Here is a 9,808-nt window from a genome sequence, read left to right on the forward strand (position 1 = left end):
CAGTCATTCCTTATCAGCACTGCAGCTGCACTTGGTTAGAGACTTGCACTTTCCAGTAAAGTTCTGCAAAATAAAAAGGAACTGGATCAAAGATGTTGTTCTTGCCCTTTCATCAGAATTGCAAAAATGCCTTACTTTTACAAATATTGAGTCTTGAGACAGGCTGCGGTTACCTGACCTAGGTCTACCTCCTTTACGAAAGTGAGACAATAAGCAAGTCTTACAGCCAGAGCGACTGAAATCAGTACAGTAACACAGATTAGGTGGCACATCAGACTTACCGAGACCAGACACACTATTATTTATCTTGCTCCATTACTCATCTCTGTACCCCTTCTTTCCAACAAGCTCAAGACCCAAAAAGGCAAAGTGATTTTAGAAGAGGGCCTGAATTTCCTTCGTTTCTACTTTTAGACGCAGGATTACACTGGGGAAGTCATTAACCGGCAACTGTAACTGTTCTCAGGCTCCATATTGTGGCTGAGGGGACTTTCCATCCTTCGTCGAATGTCCTCTAACTTAATTTGTGTAGAATGTGTAGGTGAACAATGGAGGTCAACATATACTGTATGAAATCAGGGCAACGTCTATGGACTGCAAGACCGAATGTGTGCAGATTTTTTCTAGTCTTTCATGACTCATTAGACTGTTTTTTTCATTTAAACTTCCCAGAAAAAATGCAATGAAAGTGTTTGGATTTGAAACAAAATACCTATATACAGATAGAAAGGGAGATGCAGGGGGAGGCTCTCCCATCACTTCCTCTTCCAAGTCTCCCAGACAACAACAACAACGCACAGATGTTTGAACCAAAGTTGGATATATTATTTTTAGCGCTGTGAATGTTGCTCTGGTCATGTGCATCAAAGCCCCGCAATTCAGTCAGCGCTGATGGTCCGGATGACATGATTCTCAGAGGATTCTGGCTCACGTCAAAGGAGGAGGAAATGCTCTCAGTTTATACTGTATGTGAAAAGCTGTTCACTGTCACCTCTGTTCTGTGCGACAGATGTGTGATGGTAACAGCTCTAGGTAATTTTAAACCTTCCGCTCCCTCAGCTGAAGCTGATTCACACCAAACACTATTTTGGAATGGAAATAACGGCTTTACTGTCATTGATGCAGTTGCACGTAAATCCGCACATCAGTTGCATGTAGATAGCAAGATGTGACACGTATTGGCAGGCATAATGGAAAATATCTGATGTGACCTCCTACTTTACGTCATACCTCACACTATTTTATAAATATGGCTTGCTCTTGCTCTAGCTTTGTGAAAATCACTAAAATCTCTGCCATTAGCCATCAACAGTCTAGGATGGGCACTATGCAATGCAGTTAATTAGCACAGGCAGTGCTCATGGTGGTACAGAGGAGGTTTTGGTTTCTCCCCTCAACACTGAACACCATGACTTGTGCCTGGAGTCAAGATGGCTTATCTCTCTCCACTCCAAATTGCAGGCTTAAGTGTTGGCTGTGCCACATGTCTCTGCTGTTCACAGGTTTAGAACCTGTGAACAGCAGGTTCACAGGTTCGCATTCACTCCCCCTAGACCTACAGTGTTAGCTTACCCACTATCTATAGCCCATCTAGCCTCTTTTTCCCTGCACAATAGAACTCCAATTCTAGTTACATTCGATCTGTTCATTGTGCTGGATAGAGCTTGAATCACTGGCCGCATTCAGGTCACTTTATCCACTCGCAAACAAAGGAAATATGATGTGGCACACATGATAACCAATATGTTTGTGATCATTTCTGTGTGAGAGAAAACATTGTGATGTGTTGAGTCCGCTGGCCTCCATCGTCTGCGCGCTTCCTGTGTGCCGTTTTAGCCGAGGAGATACACGCAAAGCAATATATATTTACACATGTTTCTTATGAGCTTTCTGTGGGTACGAGTGAATGTCTCTATAGTGTTTGCCCAAATATTACATCACACCACCCCCTCTGCTGAGGAGGCTCTCACAGGAGTATAGAGTTACCTTATTTTTACAGTCAGGCCTGAAAACACTGTTCCCATGGTCCATTTCTGCACCCGTCTGTGTGTTGGTTACTATGCTTAAGTATTAGGATTGGATGTCTGTTGTGTTCACTGTCATGTTGCGTGAGTCCTACATCATCTCTAGTCTACTGAGGGGAGGAGTGAGAGGGGATAGTTAAGTTCCATAGTGGTCCTGTGTGTGTGTGTGTGTGTGTGTGTGTGTGTGTGTGTGTGTGTGTGTGTGTGTGTGTGTGTGTGTGTGTGTCTGTGGGGGGTAGGGTGGGTGGTTTCATGAGTTTTGTGGCTTCCTGCAGATTAGGCCAGTGTTTATAGAGCCTTGCTCAAGTACCCTTAGCAAAACACATTCAAATCCGCACGTCCGTTATTATACTTTTCTCCATTAGCCTTATTACTGAGAGAAAACGTTTTCATAGTGGCATCAGTCAAAGGAGAAGTGATGCAACTGATGTCAGTTCTGCGGTCGCAGTCATGTGGCACATGTGTCAGTTGAAGAGGTGTCTTTTCTGAGACACTAAAACAGGACAAAGGGTTGAGTTTAGCAGTCAGCAGAGTCACAGATCGTATCCATGTCATTTAATCTTCACAGGCATCACAAAGGGCATGGCTAAAATCTGTTGTTTTGACCTGAAACCATATGGCAGCCATCAGTGGCTCCTCTTGTCATTGGCAAAGAAACCCAACCCTGACGTTTGTAGCTAATTCATTGACCAGAGAATGACTTCAAAAGGTTGGTCGTAGTTTTAAGTGTGCGTGTGTGTGTGTGTGTGTGTGTGCGTGAGAGGCAGGGCTGGGCAGGGCAGGGCAGGGTGGGGGTATGACCCAATATGTCATTCATTAGTAAGAATAACTCATCTTTTCTCTGCTGATATTCAAAATTACTTCCTTGGAGCGTCACACTGACGTTAAAATTAGCTTTTGCAGTTCTATAATCACATTGTGTAAGATGGTCATGAGATGCTGTTTGCTGTTCTGCTCCATCTGTGAAATGCTAGACAACATCTGCTCACGGTCTTTAACCTCAGCGCTGATTGAACGCCGGGTCTCAGCAAGCGCTTCGTGCTTACTCAGGTAAAAGAGAGGAAGAATTAGCGTGCAGATGTTCCACAGCGTTCACTCAGCACGACGACGGAAAAAAAGCCTGACCTGTCCCTCCGCCTCCCCTCATGCAGAAAGTTGCTACCATGAAGATTTCAGGGGGAAGAAAAGGAGGATTTGCAGAAGGAGAATGCGTGTAGTAAGGAGGGGCAGCGGGGGTATGGTAAAGGAGTCGAAAAAGGAAATAGAGGAAGGATGGATGGGTGCAAGTGGAGGAGGGAAGGAAGTGAAGTGAAGTTGGTCAATAGAGGGTAAAATAAGCTTTCAGTAACCAGGTCAAGCGTGCACCTATTGGAATCTTGCCTCCAGAAGCTCGCATGCAGGCTGCTAGCTGTTTGCCTCAGACAGGGAGGCTGGACTCAAAGAGTTGATCCCTGTGTATTTTTGCTTGAGGCAGCGCGCTCAGTATTTGTTTGTAAAAGGCTGTTTACAAAAGAGTTTTTGCGCTAACGCATGCGTCAAACGTGCACATTTCTCTCCTCCCAACCATAACTTATCCTCTGTTTCCCAAAGGGTGGGGGGGGGGGACTGGCACTCGGCTGCTGGGGTCAATGTTGGGGGTCATCAGATAAGAAGGATCAGGGTCAGGCCATTACTTTAACTGTTCTGAGCAGCCTCTCTCATGGCCTGTACTCCGCTCCATACCCTCAGTTTAAGGTGAACATTCACATATAGATAGGCAAGACATGTGGTCAAAGTGGTAAAATGTCTGTATCATAAAAAAACAAAGACTGTGGGGAGAGATGGCAGGAGGGCAGCAGGGGTCTAAATCTCACACTCTCCTGATACGGCCTGAAGTGCTGCTGTCTGATCACACACACACACACACACACACACACACACACACACACACACACACACACACACACACACACACACACACACACACACACACACACACAGCATGGCCCAGACAAGGGCTGGACGTAGCCCAGACAATCACTTAGACAAGGAAATGGCTACACAGGAGACCAAAGTTTCAGCGGGACCAGAGCCAGGCAGCTCTGCAATTCAAATCCTGATGACATTCAAAGGGAACTTGCATCTCTTGACTTCTACAGTTATGCAGCTGTGCTTGTATCAGCATTCATTATTTGCTTGTTCAGCTTAAAATCATCAGTAAACCAAAATAGAAGTCAAGAAGAAAGACACATTTCCATGTAATTTCAATGTGCAAAGTCATCATTTAATTTTTTTCTCAGTGTGACAAACAAGGACATCAAAAATGAAACTGAAGGAAATGAATTTCACTGTCATATTAAATGGACTGGACAAACCAACTCACTCATTATGACTTATTGTCTGTGAATGCTTTATGAGTTGTTCTTACAGCTAATGAACCTGTAGAAGGGCAGGTAGATGTACAGTTCATATAAGAAAGAACTTTATTAGTCGGTTGTATTGATGTTTTACAGTGTGGGAGTTGTGTCATTCTAAATGACCTTTGAAACAGCGATAAACCAGCGCAGGTTTATTGACCGCACACTGTTGCCTCCCCTGTGGCTAAGCCCCACACGCCGCCCGGGAAGTGCTGCTTTGATGTGAACACTGCAGACATTCTTCCCATCACCATCTCACTTCCCTCCCCAGTGTTTATTATTGGCTGCAGCTGGAACACCTCCAGTCGCTGAGACCTCGTTCCACCAAGGTCGCGCTGACAAAATCCCACTCCCCAAAGCAGCAGCAGCCCACCTCTGTTTGATTTTCATCACATCGTTCTTCGTATGCAATCGCAAGAGCGAGGAAGGAATCATTTTGTGCAGGTTTGACTCGAAAGCATCGTTAATGTTCCCTGCTTGGCCTTTGTCTCTGCTGAATGGCTATTGTCATTGTCAGTAGTAACGGTCTGTTTAACTTGGTCAATACATTGTACAGTGCGGGGGATCATCTCTTCTCCTTTCTCCTTTGGTAAGTAAAGTTTTGTTCTGCTGCTGTGCCTTTTTCCATGACCTCTGACCCCAGAGTGTTGTGGGCAGCAGGGACAAGCCTCCAGTGTGCGGTGGAGGAGAGCAGGGCAGGAGGTGGGGGGGGGAGAATGATGTTGCGGCCAAGTTTGGTGATATTGATACAGCTGTGCCATAATTACACGATGACCTCACCGGCCACATCCAATCAAATCTAAAATAACATACCACACACAGCCAATCAAAACTGTAATAACGTTGGCAATTAAAGAAAAGGAAATGGATACCATAGTGAACCAAGTGCTGCAAGTTATTCCTCTTATACACATAACGAGCTCCACTGTATAAACACAATATAAACAATACGTAACCTAGAAAAAAAAAAAAATTAACTGCAGCTCCAGAATCCACAGACTTGCTCAAGAGCCGACAGCCTGTCCCACATTCAGTATCTCATTGCTCTCACTGAATAATCAGGAAACTTGACATCCAGCCATCACTTTTTCCCTGCTAAAGTCCATGGTGACTAATGGCCAAAGCGTGCCGCCTCATATTAAATTTCTCATTGAATAATTTGACAGGAGTCATAATGTCAAATTGATCCATCTGCCCTGGATCCACACATCTGTGACTGAGGTTTTCACGTGATGATGACTGTTCGCTCACGCTGCTGCTTGCCAGCTGGGCCGGTCCTGCCTGGAGATTTAGTGGAGTGAGTCATGCCACCGGAGCCATGGGCCTAATATCAGCCCAGGGGAACAGATAGACTGCATCATTACACAGTTAGACTCCTAGTTAGATTGGGGCATCGCTCACTGTGAAACGGACAAAAGCAATCATTCCTTCACGGAATTAAGGGAGTAGGAGTTGGATGGTGGGAAATGTAAAGAGGATTCAAACTTTTTACTAAGCCTGTGTATTCTGTGCGTGTGTGTGTGTGTGTGTGTGTGTGTGTGTGTCTATGTTCAAGTGTTTCAAGACCAGGGACTAAGTGTAATCTTGGGGAAGATCCAGTGTTTACCCTAAAAGTCAGAATTTGGCAACGTTGCAGCTGCCATGGAGAATGCTCCATAAAGTGACGAATATCACTGCTGGATAACAGAAAAGAAAGCTGGGTTTAATTAACAGCTCACACGAATTCTTCTACGGCTGGCAGTAATCGCACTAACCTAAAACAGACTGAATTAGATATTTTTCCTTATAGTGAAACAGCAACAGAACCACAGTTTTTACTAACTTTCTCTACTTTTATGCACAAACTCACTCACTCACTCACTCAGACACACACACACACACACACACACACACATGCACGCACGCACACACACAAATGATCTTCAGTCATCACATCATCTTCATCACTCAATATTTCTAGAATACAGAGATGCAAACCAAGGGCTTGGATTACCTACCCTCCTTTAAAAAAATACCATATTCTGTTCTCATTTTCAATTGGTTTGCAAGAGTAGGTGTCGCTTTTTTCAATTGGTGGTTATCTCATTTTACACCGAAACTTTTCAAATACATTCACACCGCCGCCAATGGAAGGAGTCACTTATTGTTCTTATTGTGGGATTTTTACTACTGTTTATATGAACCCCTTCCTCCTCTCCAGTTCCAGCTTTCTACTTCAACTTTCTAATAGTCACCTAATCATTTGCACTGTTGACCTCAACAAGTTCCAATAACACTCAACTCAATAGTAGGTCTCCAACTTCTGGTACAGACCCTGTAACTCAATGCAATGCACAAAGGGAAAAGACAGAATGTTCATTAGCTCTCTAACTTGGCTCCTTCTGGAGGTGAATTGATGGAACGGCCGCAGTGAAATATTGCTTTTACCCTGGCCTCGGACCACACTTGCCCCCTAACCCCTTCCTCAGCCGCCCCCTGCCCCCTCCAAACAGCCCCGAATTCCAGGAAAAGTTGGAGCGAAGTTCTGGGTTCCATAAATCACAGCTCCACTCCCTGCAGCCGCTCCCTGCAGAGCACCGAGGGAGAAACATCATCCCCTTCCCTTTCCCCGCACCCCTCTCCAGCTCCTCCACCCCCACCCCCCACCTCCCCAACAACTATTTTAATGCAGTATAGAGTAGCAGAAGAGAACTTCCACACCGCTTTACCACAGCCTCACCAGGTGTCTGTTCCATTTTGAGTCACTCACTCACTGCTCAGACCTTTATGGCCCTGTCTGTCCCACCACAGTGGCGTCAAATCAGTTCCCCAGAATTATTTACCTGTTAGTGTTTCCGCATGTGGTCATAGTGTCGTTAGCCTTTTATTGCCCGCAATCCACAACGGTGCCATTCTTCCTCATCTGACTGCTATCTCTAACAGTAATTTCACAGGGAGACACAGTGACAAACAACAACTTTGACCAGAAACCCCCTGCAGTAAAAAATCGTTGTAGGGAAGCTAATGTTGCAAAATCACAGAAGTGACTGAAAAGGTCAGAGCTCCGAAATATGAGCTGGGAAAAAGTTCCATGATACAACACAATCTAATGGAAAAAATTCAGTTTCACAAGTGTTGTTTTACTGTACTGATGGAGAAGTGTTTTATTGATTGGCCTGTGATTACGCTGAAAAAGAGCGTGCGACTGCTGCGCTATAGCCCAACCCGTGTGAGTGATAGACCTGTCTGTGCATGCCCATTAGACGCAGTCAAGCTGATTATTAAGCAGGGTTCGTTTCACATGTGGATGACATATCCATCAAAGGGCAGAGTTTCTGGGACAGTCAGGCCAAGGGCTCTGACAGGAACTCTCGGCCCAGCTCTCATGAATAGCACATAAACAGAGAACATCCGTAAACAGTTTAGAGGACCCGTTTGGAGTTCGCTCCAAATGGGTGGGTGGGATGGAGGGATGCAGAAAAGGGGACGGGGACGGGGACTGGAAGGGTGAGAGAGTGAAGCGCTGCAGCTGATATTTCCTCCATGGCGGCCCAATAGGGAGGAGCAACATCAGGCTGCCTCTGCGCTCCTCTGGGACGCTCTGCCTGTACAAACAAACCGACCCCGGGCCTCTGGTCTAATGGGAACCAGACCTGCTCAGGAACCAAATCCCCCCCCCCCCCCCCCCCCCCTCTCTCTCTCTCTCACTCTCTCTCTCTCTCGCTCTCTCTCCCAGTACAACCAACGCTCCACCAACGCACACTCCAGCTGAAGGACGCACTTCAATTATCCCAAACAGACCTGAAACTATTCCCTATTCCCTTTCCCAGTTTTCCCACACAGCAATGGCTCATGACGTTCCACCTTTCTACATCAGTGCTGACCCTCCTTGACCCTGGAGCAGCCAGACTCCAGCGACCCTTACTTATCTCCGCAGACACTCTCTCTCTCTCTCTCTCTGTCTCTCTCTCACACACTTTCACATGCTCTCTCTATCGCACTCCTTGTCTCTTTCCATCTCTCTATCTCTCTCTCTCTCTCTCTCTCTCTATCAAACTCCAGCTCTCTTTCCTTTTCTCTCTCTCTCTTTCTTTCTCTCTCTCTCTCCCGCTATCTATATATATCCCACACATATAACGCTTTCCATTGAGTCATGTTGAAACTGGCCCCCTTTTAATTTTTGCTCCAGTTCATTTAGTCTGTTTTGCACGTCTCACCCATCTCTATCTCGATCTTTCTCTGTTGACGAGCTCTGCGTCAAATGTGTTACTTTTCTCATCCCTTCACCCAGTTTCACGCGATCGCTTCCATCGTGCCAGATAATGTCGTTAAACAGCAAGGCTCATGCTTCACCAGTAACAGCACAATCAGATCTCCAGCTAATGACGAAAGCATCCCTAATCTGTGGCTCTATAGGCTAGAGGCACCATGGCGGACTGCTGGGTGCCGAGTGAGAGCAGCTCATCCCTGGCTGGAAGTCTGAATGTTCTCATTGTGAAGGATCAGAGTTTATCTGTGAATGAATGTCCTCCCAGTCTCACTGCTGTCTCTATCTGAATGTTCTGTTTCACTAAAGTATGAATATTGGCCGCGAGTCAGAGGGAGGAGAGAACGGCTCTTAAAACACATAGAGCCTCCACATGGACTGCACGTACAATACAGAGAGGGCGGATTGTGATAGGGACTAGTGACAGACACGTGGCTTTGTTTTAACTGCGTCTCCTTATCACTGCATTCTTCCTGAACGATAAGCCCAAGATAAAATACGTGTTAACGCTTCCTTCTGTTGCTCGTCTTCTCGCAGTGCGAAGCTGTGGGCGCGCATGTGTGAGTGTATGCTTCTTCTCACATTTTCAAGGGCAAAGAAAGCCCATTATTTGTGCGTGTCAGAATCAGCGATCGAGTCGCTGCTGCCAAGTGCCTGGAAGTACAACAGATTTGTTGAGGAGAATGAACTGTGCCTGAGGAGTTGGAAGGGATTCACCAACACAGGATCTGACTGTTCAGCTCTGTCTCCTTCCCTCACATCTGGGCACAAACCCACCAATGTCCCTGTAGGCAGAGATCTGTGATGAGCTGAGCTGAGCTGAGCTGCTGCCTAGCTCCCAGTCAGTCCCCCCCCCCCCCCCCGGCTTTTTGCCTGGCCTCGTGAGCTCCTCTGGGGTGCTCTGTTTTTCTCCTCTTCTGTCGAATTGCTATGGGCTTTCTGGCAGTGCTATCGTCTTTTTATGCCGTGCAGGCCGGGAGTGGCCAAGCTCAGACGCAGCTCTCTGGAACTGAAATGTGTTTCTGCGACGTCAGCACAAACCAAGACCTGCCGGTAACAAACGTGTTGCAACTCACTCACTTCTGGCTCCCCTAAAGAGGTTAGGAGAGGGAGGTGTGTGTGGGAAGTGAGAGATATTTGCT

This window comes from Centroberyx affinis, unplaced genomic scaffold (assembly GCF_046629955.1).
Source record: "Centroberyx affinis isolate AG114_WGS23_722 - 3 ecotype Tasmania unplaced genomic scaffold, CSIRO-AGI_Caff_v1 ptg002364l_1, whole genome shotgun sequence".
NCBI lineage: Eukaryota > Metazoa > Chordata > Actinopteri > Beryciformes > Berycidae > Centroberyx > Centroberyx affinis.